This window comes from Pteropus vampyrus, unplaced genomic scaffold (assembly GCF_000151845.1).
Source record: "Pteropus vampyrus isolate Shadow unplaced genomic scaffold, Pvam_2.0 Scaffold202, whole genome shotgun sequence".
In the NCBI taxonomy this organism is placed as follows: Eukaryota; Metazoa; Chordata; class Mammalia; order Chiroptera; family Pteropodidae; genus Pteropus; species Pteropus vampyrus.
Window position 1 is genome coordinate 346331 of NW_011888983.1, and position 12294 is coordinate 358624.

At 35.5% G+C, this 12294-nt stretch overlaps 1 protein-coding gene and 1 pseudogene across 3 annotated transcripts in view; one reads left to right on the forward strand and one right to left on the reverse strand.

Moving 5' to 3' along the window:
• Window positions 1-12294, forward strand: part of TET1 (tet methylcytosine dioxygenase 1) — a 105258-nt gene that overhangs the window by 47286 nt on the left and 45678 nt on the right. The gene's annotated exons all lie outside the window — the stretch shown is intronic.
• LOC111746824 lies at window positions 7520-7638 on the reverse strand (annotated as a pseudogene).

Sequence of the window (12294 nt, forward strand, 5' to 3'; positions counted from 1 at the left end):
CAGACCGAGTAGTTGTGGGTGACAAAGGAGTCAGTCTAGTGATGCAAGCTAGGTCCTGGAGACTGTTGGCAGGAGGCAAGAAAAGAAAGAAGAGAACAAGTACATCTGAAATAACTTTCCTAATATACAGATGTCAAATTATAATGTACACCTGAAAATTATATAATTGTATTAACCAATGTTACCCCCAATAAACTTAATTTTTTAAAAAAACCTTTCCTAACGAATCCAGCCATTTGAAGTGTCCGATTCCACTTCCTGAACACAAGTATTAGAAAAATTGATGTTTGGAAGGGAGAAGACTCTATTGCTTTCTTCTAAAATAATATTTACAGATGAATACAAGCAGAGTTGGAAAATCTCTCCAGAGATTTTTATTAAATTCATTTGTGTGTTTATTTTTTTATTCTTAAGATAAGCATTCAATTTTTTAAATGGAAATTTTCAATCGTAAAACAAGTTGAGAGAATAATCTATACCCATTATTTCAATTCAATAGTTGTCTTTTTTCTATGTATGGACCCTTGGAAAGTTGTAGGTCTCATCCTTAAAATTAAATTTCTTAATAAGAGTGTTCTACACAATCATAACATTATTATAATTCCCTAATATCATCTAATATTTAGTCTATACTTAAATTTCCTCATTTGTCCCCAAAATAAAGCACACATTTTGAGCCTAGAGGACAACCACCAAGACTAAAGTCCAGGATGAGTAGAGGGCATTGCAAACAATGTGCAATCAATTGATATGATAAATATCTGTGCAGAGATAGTAAAGGAAGGAGTGTTCAGTTTTATCTGAGCGAAGTTGGGGCATAAAAGAAAAATACTTGATTCTACCACCTGGGGATTGTTAAGAAATACTTGATACTAACAGATCACCTTTCTTCTAGTTCTAGATGTTTTGGGGGCAAATTGTATGGAGTACGGTTGAATGACCAAAGGTCATTTCTATGTTGAAGTTACTACTTGAGACAACACAGGCTGCTTAAAATAGACTAGGGGAAGCAGGGCTGGAGATAGGGCTGGTGTGGGGGATATTTTTGCAAAAGACATTCTGTAAAATTTGGCCAAGTCTAGGTAGGTTTTGGAGGCCCTGCCTGATGGACTGAAAAATGTGAATTTTGCTCTGGGGATTAGCGGGTTCCCAGGTTCCCTTATCAAGCTGCTTTTAGTATCGAATTTAATCTTTATAGACCTAAGGAAATCTTAAGACCTAAGGAAATCTTGCTGGGGTTGGTTTAGAATCTGGTTTTCTTAAACCCCCTAGGGTGATGTTGATGTTTAGCCAGGTGCAGTGTGGAATACAGCCCAAAGCAGTGAGATCTGCATTTAAATAAACACCTTAAATAACTGCATTGTCTAATACTTGAAATTTGGGTAGTGGGACCAAGAAACTGACTTCGTGATTTTATTTTATTTTAATTAATTTAAAATTTAAAACTGAAATAAAGCAAAATATTTTTTAATTAAATACAACTTTGTTTTGATGCCACTACATTTTACTTTAACCATTGAAAATTTAGCTTGACCTGAGATACATTATGTGTAAAATAGACATTGAATTTCATAGACTTGATTTTTTTAAAAAGTAAAATATCTTTGATGTTTTTTTCTATTACATGTTGAAATAATATTTTTGATATGGTGGCTTAAATAGAAACATTAATTTATTTCACCTGTTTCTCTTTACTTTTAACAACCATTAGAATGTGATCTCTTTATGAGCAGGTAGATAGATACCTTATCTCTCCTGTTAAACCTTGCCTAGAGCACGTTATGGTATTGTATAAATATTTGTTGAATGACTGCACTGAGGGAGAAGCATTAGGAATGGAGAAAACGGGATGAATGGAAGAGATTTAAGTAAGACTGCTGAGGTTTGAGGTCGAATTTGGGTCTTGAACATAGGAGGCTCCTGAGATGACTCATGGGTTATTAGGTGGGTTTTGAGGTTAAAGCAGACTTGGGGAAGTGGTAACTAGTTAAGTTTTTAGAAATGGTTGAGTTTTAATTGCCCGATGAAGATGTCCAGTTGTTGGATGACTGAGTTTGAAGTTTAAGAGAAAGATCTTGCTGTGGGAGTCAACAGCAAATAGTGTAGGCTGAAGGCAAGTATGTAGATATGGGGCATTTGGAGACAAGGCAGAAGGGAACAGCATGATTTATAAGTGGGCAGGAAAGCCAGCATGGGAGACAAATGACGGGCAAAGAATTGGAGGGAGAATCTTAAAGAAGTGAGCAATAGTGTTAAAGATATTTTGGAAGTCCACTGAATTTGGCAGTTGGGAGTACAGCTGTGAATCTTGGGCAGTTCAATGAGTTGGTGTAAGCAGAAGCCTAATTATAATGGGTATAAGAGTGCATGACAGTGATTGCAGACAATTATTTAGAGGACATTATAAAATGGAGCAAGGAGATAGGGTAGGAGCTAAATATTTCTGTAGAGTTTTGTTTTCTCAAGTTAGAAAAGACTTGCGCTTGTTATTGCCTATTGAGAAGGAACTAGAAGGGAAAGAGTTACAGATCTTGAAACTATCTCCAGAATGCTGGGTTTTTTGTTTTTTTTTTTCCTGTTAGGAATGTGTAAATACTTCTGTTCATATCATCACGAGTTAAGTGCTGAATAAATACTCAGTATTCTTGGAGCTTATGTTCTTAGAAAGCCTAGACAGAAATAGACATTTTTTTTTCTTCAAAGAGAAACAGTGGAGGAAGGACTCTTAAGATCCAAGGCCACATGGCAACATGGAAAGAACTGAAAGTTGAAACCTTTTTTGGTGCCTTGTAGGATCATGAATTGACTTGTTATCTACAGCCTCGTGAATAGAGTTAGGTGAGGTAAGTTCCTTGAATATTATTATCTCTGATCAGGTTAAGGGAGTCTTCTAGGGAGGAATTTGTCATAGGACAAACCTGAAATCTTGAGGAGCATTTAAGTGCTGTTAAAAACAAGTAAAAACGATGTATTGGGAGCCTGCCATCTATCATGGATCTCGACAATATGAGTACATATAAACTGCATTTGTAACACTAGGTTGATTGAATCTTTTCTGATTGAATTAGATAGTCTGCAATTCATTCTTTTAAAATTTTTGCATTAATGTGGCAAGTCATATTGGAGTATTAATTAATACCAATAAGTTTTCACTGAATCTTAGTCTCCTAATTACATGAAACTGGAAAACTTGAGGAAAAGGGTAAAACATATTAGGTTTATCCAGAAATAAAGAGCATTATATTACAGTCCAAGGCACATTGAGAAAATAGACCATGACCTTTGACCACATCCTCAATAATCAAATTCTAAGTTGCGTTCTAATTTCACCCACTTTCTTTAATAACTGTGTGAACCCAATGTGCATATACTGAATTTGGACATAAGGTGAAAGTATTTTGAATAGCAATACTGTGCTGCTGCAACTTTCAGACAGATCGAAAAAGTAGGCCAGTGGGTTCACAAAGGCAATACTTCTCACAACCTGAGAAAAGAAATCACCATAGGAATTATGTTGTTCCTTTAAGTTCTTAGCATTTATGCTAATACTACTAGTTCAGTAAACATTAGTAAATATTGGTAACTAATGGACTTCGTTATGAATGTTAATACTTACTTGTTGCTGAAATTATTACTTAAAGAACAGTACCTTGGAGTTAAATACTAGGATCTTGTCAGACTTCTGGTTTGAGTCCTGACTCCAAGGGTATTGAGTTGACCTTGACTAGCTATTTAACCTTCTTAAAACCTTGTCAGAAACTTATCAAAAACTGAAGATAATACTGCCGATCTTGATAGGAAAAGCAAATGAGAAAATTCTTATAAAGTGGTTATAAATGATGTCTGGCAAGTAGTAAATACTCAATACATAAATAATAGGTATTAATAAATATTCTTTTCTTAATTGTGCATTTGAGCCTGGAATTATTAGGTTTTTGTTATATGTTGAAAGACATGTAGGAAAGGAAGAACTACCTAATATGTATTTTTTCCCTTAAATAATCGGTTCGTTTTCATACATATTAAGGTTCAACAATATATATAAATACATGGATTCTTTTAGTGCCTCATATCACAGTAAACCTTTTCAGTAAGCGCTATTACTAATCCTTATTTATCTTAAGGAAACTGGCATAATGGGGCTCCACAGAGCCAGGACTTGCTCTAGGCCACATGATTGGTGAGCAATTGGGCTGGGAGAATGGCCAAAGTTTGTTTGATTCCAGTAAAGCCCACATTCTAAAAAATAACATGAAACAATTAAGGTACACAAAAAATATAAGGAATTATACACTGAATGACAGAGTTGGTTATTAGCTTTAAGCATGGCTAGGATAGTTAATGAAAGGGCAGTGGGTTTCCCTTTAGAATCCTAATGGGCTCGGAGACACACCCACAGTCAAGGGAGAGGGATGATGACATGTGAGAATGAAGCTCCAGAGGAAGACGTAGATTATCGAGATTCAGTTGAAAATCTTCATGCGGGTTTATAAAAGAGTAGGATAAGTCTGTGGTATTTAAAAAATGATAGAATTTGGCAATCAAGAACTCATTTATAACCTTGGGGGTATAGCCATTTAAGATATTTGAGCGAGGAGGTAATTTGATGATATAGGTCGATAGCTTGAGGCAGATTTGGAGTCTGAAAGGTTTTTATCTTTTTGACTGGGAAAGCTATGTAATGGTTTATAACCCCAGAGGAAGAGGTCCAGAGGCAAGGACACCTGTGACTAGAGAGTTTTTGCTCTTATATCAGTCATGTTTTATACACATTTGGAACCAATCTTCAATTTACTTGTTTCTTCATTAACAGAAGTGGTCCCTCCCTCTAGTAACATGAGTCATCTCCTCCTTCGTCCCACCCCCAAGTTAAAGGATTTAGTTTGGATTCTAAGACCCTGTGGGCAAATGAGGGTGGAGTTTTTGTTCAGGCTAGGCGTTTAAAAATTAGAAAAGAAGTCTGGATCTGGTGTGGAGAAGTGGGAAACTTCTGAAATCTGCCATGGCTCATATCCAGCATGACAAAGCCATAAGACCTGATGGCACCAAGGTAGGGCAGGTGGGATGAGTACTGACCTAGTCCCTTAGACCACCTGTGCCCCTTTGTATGGCCTTGAACCCCTCACCGGGTAGGTGGCTGTAGGGAAACTAGAGGAACAGAGATCATAGGCAAAGCTCAAAGAATATTAGGGCTACAAAACTTGGTAGGCTTGGTGTCCTCTTTTTATGCCTAAAAAAGGAAAAAGAGAGCTTAATTGCCTGGCATTTTAGAGTACACAGTTTTACTGCTCTAGGAAAATAAGGTAGCTGTTTTGTAGGTCCCCATTGAAGGAGGAATTTTTTGTGTGTATATGAGTTAAATGTTTATTTTAGCATCTCTTTGGGTGGATTTTTGGTAAGTAGCTGGTTCATCTTTCTTTTTGACTTACATTTGTTGTCGTTTGTTTGTTTGTTTTAGCAAGTAGCTGTGGTGAGCATTGTACAGTGGTTGGTTGCAGAGCAGGGGCTGCCTCAATGCTTCTTAATACCAAATGTGGGGGGTAAAATAGAGTATTGAGCATGATTGTCATCTTAAAGCCAACATTAATGGAGCACCAGTGGTTCTCCCTGAATTTTTTCTTCAAACATTCAGTTTTCAGGATTAAGAACATAGGTCCTGAGGGTGTCACTTATGTGTGGTATTAATATTTCATGGGGAGAGCTCTTAGGGGGAAAAAAATGGTTTAAAAGACTCCTGGTGTAGGGGGTAAGAAAAAAGAAAAAGCAAGTTATGAAAGACTGGTCTACCTGTAATAAAGATCATTGTCCTGTTGGACCATGTCTCTGAATATGCTTTGAAAGGCTTAATTTTTCCATGTGATCTGAGCACCTGTTTCTTGACACAAGAAATATATATAGCATGTATGGAATGTGTGTGTTGGGAAGAGGATTCTGTCTAAAGGGCAAAGTCATATCAGAATAAAATATCTCTTTGCTCAATGACATTTGAACTCCTTCAAAATTGGGTGTAAGAGTATCACGATGATAAGAATGTAAGGAAATGAGAAAAGGAGGGTGCTTGGAAACTATTGGACCCAATCTTATCTAAAATGTTCAGCAGTCCTATTGGTTCAGAGTGGATAAGAGGGGCCCAGAGCAACCTACAAATATTGGAGCGGGTATGGAGTGGAAGGCAGGGAACTAGGGGATTTTGAATTGCTTACTGTCTTTTAAACTGTACCCTTGTTTCTGCCTCTTGGGTTTGACTCTAAAAATAAATAAGTAAATAAATTGTACCCTTGGGCTCTTTGTGGGTAGCAGAGGATGACAGTAGGAAGTTGGGGTTGGGGGACAGAGGAGGAAGAGAAGAGACACAGGTGGGCAGGTGGCATGAATCTGGTGTTCCCAGAATGTACGTGGGACTTGAAGTGGCAAAACAGCCACCATTCCATTGTTCTAAAACCCTTCACTTCCTTTAGAGAATTAGCTTCTCTTTAGAGATACTTAAGGTTAAATATTTTGAGATTCAAGATGGATGTTTGAGAATATACTATATCTAAACTGATTAAATGCCAAGAAAATCTTCATTTTAAAAAAAAAAGTCATAATGTAGCTAGTGGAGTCTTTGTCAAGTAGTAGTTTGTATTAGTGCTCTCAATGGTGTGATGAAGTCAGCTCCTTCTGGCTCACTGGGCACATTTTTTCCCAACTCTGTGCTAAGGTGATCATACTGATAGTTTACAGTCTACTTTGGTGGGCGTATTTATACCACAAAAATTGGCCAACCTTACAAAACACAGCTGCCTCCCTGCCCCCACTTCCCTAGCTGGTTGTTAAATATTTACCAGCATACCACTGAGTACAGTATCTGTAAGACAAATGTTGACAGTTGTGTGTAGCCTTCCTGCAATATTTCAAATACTAGCAAATGTGTATATACTCTGGACCCTTTCTTATGTTCTAATTTGTTTATAATCTGATACTACATAAACTATTTTGCATTTAGCTTTTTTCACTTAATATACCCTAGAAATCTTCCCATAGAGAGCTTTGTCAATTTTCTTTTAATTTAAAGAAAATATGCTTAAAAATCAAAACAGTATTTAATCAGATCTGGTCTAATAGTGCCCAAGCCCCTTCAGTTTTCTCATTGTTAAGAATTACTCCTAAAGGTTTTTTATACAAATATGAATATATATTTCTTTACACAAATGTGAATATATATTATTTCCCTATACTTTTTATACAAAAAGAAATGTTCCATATACAGGTTCGATATTCTTTTTTTAAAAAATATATCCTGGACATCCTGCCTATCAGCAATGGAATTTTTTAAAATTCTTTTTTATACCTACAAGATATTATATAGCTGTACCACAACTGAATTAGTTAGCTACAGGTGGACAATTGGATATTTTCAGTTATTTGTTAAAACATACAAAGCTATCAAAACATGATGTAATAATATACAGATTAGCATAAATTCCCAATAGTGAAATTGCTGTATCAAAGGATAAGTTGCATGTATAATTTTTTTTAACGCCTACAGCACCTGGCATTCCTAGGTGGTCTCCCATCCAAGTACTAACCAGGCCTGACCCTGCTTAGCTTCCGAGGTCAAACGAGATAGAGCACGTTCAGGGTGACATGGCTGTAGACTTGGATTTATAATTTTGATAATTATTGACAGATTGCCCTCCATGGGCGGGGGCGAGGGGGTTGCACCAGTTTCTACTCTCACTAACCAGAGTTAACATGAGACCGTAATCCCCGAGCTTCCCCAAGGGCCCACGAGGTCAAACTTTTCGATGTTTGTTATTCTGATAAGTGAAAAATACTAATTTAGTTTCATTATAACTTATTTTTCTTAAAGTTGACCATCTTTGATTTTACCTCAGCGTTGTAGTGCGGATTAAATAAGTGTATTATAAGACAGCTAATATTCTTTGAATTGTTACTCTCTTAATGATCACCATGAGCTCAATCATGTTATCTCATGTAATCCCCATCGCAGTATATGATCCCTTATAGAAAGAAAACAAAAGTTCTGGCTAAGTAGCGTCTCCTGGGCTATGTAATTCCCCAAGATTGCTCTCTTCTCTTCCCCATTTTAATGTTCAAGATTCACCAGTAATAGCAATTAGGTTGGTTTCTTTTCTTTTTAACACTTCTACTTAAAAACAAATATGTTTATACATTATGTAGATGTATTTTTAAATAAGACGATGTTATATATTTTTTAAATTGTTCTTTCACTCATACATGCTGTTTCACTTTTTTTGGGGGGGTGGATAGTAACAGCTTTATTAAGATACAGTTCACATACCATACAAATCATCTGTGTTGTCCATTCACTTTTGACATGGCCTGAACTTGGATTTTTTTTTATCCCAGTAGTGGTAAATCTATTTGCTATGGCCACTCAGTTTCACTATGAATAGCAAGTTTCACTGTGAACACTTATTTTTACTATGAGCAACAAGAACAGAAGTAACCATTTCCTTAGTGCGCGCACACACACATCATTACACTTGATAGAATGTGTTTGCAAGAGTTCAGGGGTGATTTCTGAGGATACAGAACAGAAAAAAATCTTATTATCCCATACTGAAATGTAATCTGTTAAGTTGTTTTCTTAAAGTCTAGGTTTAGTAGTTGGCAGTGTGTAGAATGTTTTTATGTTATTATAGACTTGTAATACCAGTGTTTTTAAAAAGCCGTGAGATATAATTAAATAATAAAGGTCAGTTATTTTTAATTAAGCTCATTACTTAATGAGAAATTTTTATGCTTTTAGCACATAAAGCTCTTTCTTTTTTATTAAATTTATTGGGGTGACTGGTTAATAAAATCATGTAAGTTTCAGGTGTTCAGTGCTAGTATATATCATCAGTATAATGCATTATGCGCTCATCACCGAAAGTTTAGTCTCCTTCGGTCATTATATATTTGCCCCCTTTTACCCTCTGGTAACTATCATACTATTGTCTGTGTCATTGCGGGTTTGTTTGTTTGTTTTGTCTGTGCCTTTGTTGCTTTTTTTAATATCCCACATAATGAATGAAATCATATGGTTCTTGTTCTTTTTTGTCTGACTTATTTTGCTCAGCATAATACACTCAAGATCCATCCATGTCATCTCAAATGGCAATATTTCATCTCTTATAACCGAGTAATATTCCATTGTATTTATGTACCACATCTTTTTATCCAATCATCTATCAAAAGACAGTTGGCTTGTTTCCATGTCTTGGCTACCGTGAATGATGCTGCAGTTAACGTGGGGGACATATATCTTTATGAATAAATGTTTTCAAGTTTTTCGAGAAGAGATTTTATCCAGTTTATCCAGAAGAGATTCCTAGGTCATATGGTAGCTCTATTCTTAATTTTTGAGGAGTCTCTATACTGTTTTCTATAGTGGCTGTACTAATTTTACATTCCCACTGGCAGTATATGAAGGCTCCTTTATCTCCACATCTTCTCCAACACTTGTTATTTCTTGTTATTTCTTGTTATTTCTTGTCTTACTGATAATAGCCATTCTAACAGGTGTGAGGTGGTACCTCATTGTGATTTTGATGTGCATTTCCTTTATTGCTAGGGAAGTAGAACATCTTTTCATGTATCTGTTGGCCATTATATATGTCTTGGGAAAAGTGTTTGTTCAACTCTTCTTCCCCTTCTTTAAATTGGATTGTTTCTGTTGTTGACTTAAGTTCTCTCTATATTTTGGATATTAGTCTCTTAATGGAGGTATTGTTTGCAAATACCTTCTGCCATTTACTTGGTTGCCTTTTTGTTTTGTTGCTAGTTTCTTTTACTGTGCAGAAGCTATTTAGTTTGATATAGTCACATTCGTTTATTTTTGCTTTTATTTCCCTTGCCTTTGGGGTCAATTTCATAAAATCCTCTCTGAGACCAAGGTCCATAAGTTTAGTCCCTGTGTTTTCTCCTATGTATTTAATTATTTCAAGTCTTATATTTAGGTCATCCATTTTGAATTTTTATGTATGGGCTCAAATAGCAGTCTAATTTCATTCTTTTGCATGTGGCTTTCCCATTTTCCCAGCACCATTTATTGAAGAGGCTTTATTTTCTTCATTGTATGTTTTTTGGCTCCTTTGTTGAAAATTAATTTGCCCATATGCATGTGGGTTTATTTCTGAACTCAGTTCTGTTCCATTTGTCCATGTGTCTGTTTTTCTGTCAATACCATACTGTTTTGATTATTGTAGCGTTGTAGTATAATTCGAAGTTAGGGAGTGTTGCCTCATTAATCTTAAAAGGACTTAAAGATCTTCTGTCGAGGAATGTACACACTGAAGTCCCGGTGTACTTGGATAGCCATATCCATAAAATTAAAAGCATCGAGTAAGCAAAACAAAACAGAAAACATCCCCATTTCTTCACTTTCTCCTAGTGATAACCGCTATTAACATATAGGTTTATTCTACCAGCTTTTTGTCTGTGCTAGACAAATGTTAGTGTGTTTTCGATGAAGAGGATAACATCACATCTGTGACCTTGTTTATTTGGATTGATGTATTATAGATATCTCACCATAAATCACTAGATTGATACATAGAGTAATAGCTGTTATTTCACTATATGAATATATGAGCAGTGTTTATTACTTTCTCTCGTATAAATGTTATGTTGCATTATAATTTGCCTATATACATTTCTGCTTTTTTATTTTTGCCTTTTGGATGGATGAAAAAATTACATTTAATTTCATTTGCTTGTCTTTTAGTAAAGTCAAATAGCTTTTGATCCTTTGGATTTCCACTTAAGTGAACTACATATTCCCATTCTTTACTCACTAGTCTATTGAGTCATTTTCCTTTTCTTATTAATTTGTGGGAGCTCTTTTACATTAAGAATAATAGCTCTTAAATTGACTATGAAAGAGCACTTGGAACCTTTTAGGGTAAAGCAGATTTTTACTATCTTGGTTATGCTAGTGGTTGCATGACTGTGCATTTGTTTAAAAAATTGTAGAACTATACTCAGAAGGGATGATTTTGTTATATATGAATTATGATCTAATAAACTGGACTTAAATTTGATATATATGTATACTTATGTAAAGAATAGTAACTCTTTACATGTATTGTGAATATTTTCACAGTTTATCATTTGAGCTTTGAATTTTTTAACTTTTTAAGAAATTTTTTTTTCAGCTGTACATTTTAACGGTGAGGCATATAAAATTTACATTGTGTGTTCACCTCTCATAGTTAGATTCCTTTCAGTAATCACATATTTGACCCCTTTTACCGCATCTACCTCCCCACTCCTCCCTCCCCTCTAGTAACCACTAGTCTGTTGCCCATGTCCATGAGTCTCTGTTTGTTTGTCCTGCTCATTTGTTGCTTTTAGGTTCATATCCCACACAGAAGTGATACCATGTGATTTTCAACATTTTCTGTCTGGCTTATTTTGCTTAGCATGATTATCTCAAGGTCCATCCATTTTGTCGCAAATGGCAGTATTTCGTCTCTTCTTCTGGCTGAGTAATATTCCATTGTATATATGTACCACGGCTTCTTCAGAGCTTCTTTAGCCAATCATCTATCGTAGGACACTTTGGTTGCTTCCACATCCTGGTCACTGTGAATAATGCTGCTATGAACATCGGTGTGTAAATATCTTTTTGGATATGAGTTTTAAAGTCTTCGCGGTAAATACCCAGCAGAGGGATTACTGCATCATATGGTAGATCAATTCTTAGTTTTTTGAGGAACCTCCATAGTGTTTTCCATAGTGGCTGTACCGATTTGCAGTCCCACTAGCAGTGTATGAGGGTTCCTATTTCTCCACATCCTCTCCAACATTTGTTATTACTTGTAGCTATTCTAACGGGTGTGAGGTGGTATCTCATTGTGGTTTTGATTTGCATTTCCCTAATAGCTAACAATGCTGAGCATCTTTTCATATATTTGGCCATTTCTATGTCCTCTAAGGAGAAGTATCTGTTCAGGTCCTCTGCCTATGTTTTGATTGGATCTTTTGTTTTTTTGTTGTTATTAAGTTGAATGAGTTCTTTGTCTATTTTGATTATTAGGCCCTTATCAGAGATATTGCTTGCAAATATATATTTTCCCATTCGGATGGTTGTCTCTCTTCCTTGGTTTGATGGGGTTTTTTGCTATGCAGAAGAAGCTTTTTAGTTTGATGTAGTCCCATTCATTTATTTTGCTTTTACTTTGTTTTGAATTTTTTCATGGCAATATTTCTCCTACCTTTTTTGACAACTATACATATTAAGAAATATATTTTACATTGTGATTCAGTGCACAGACACATCCA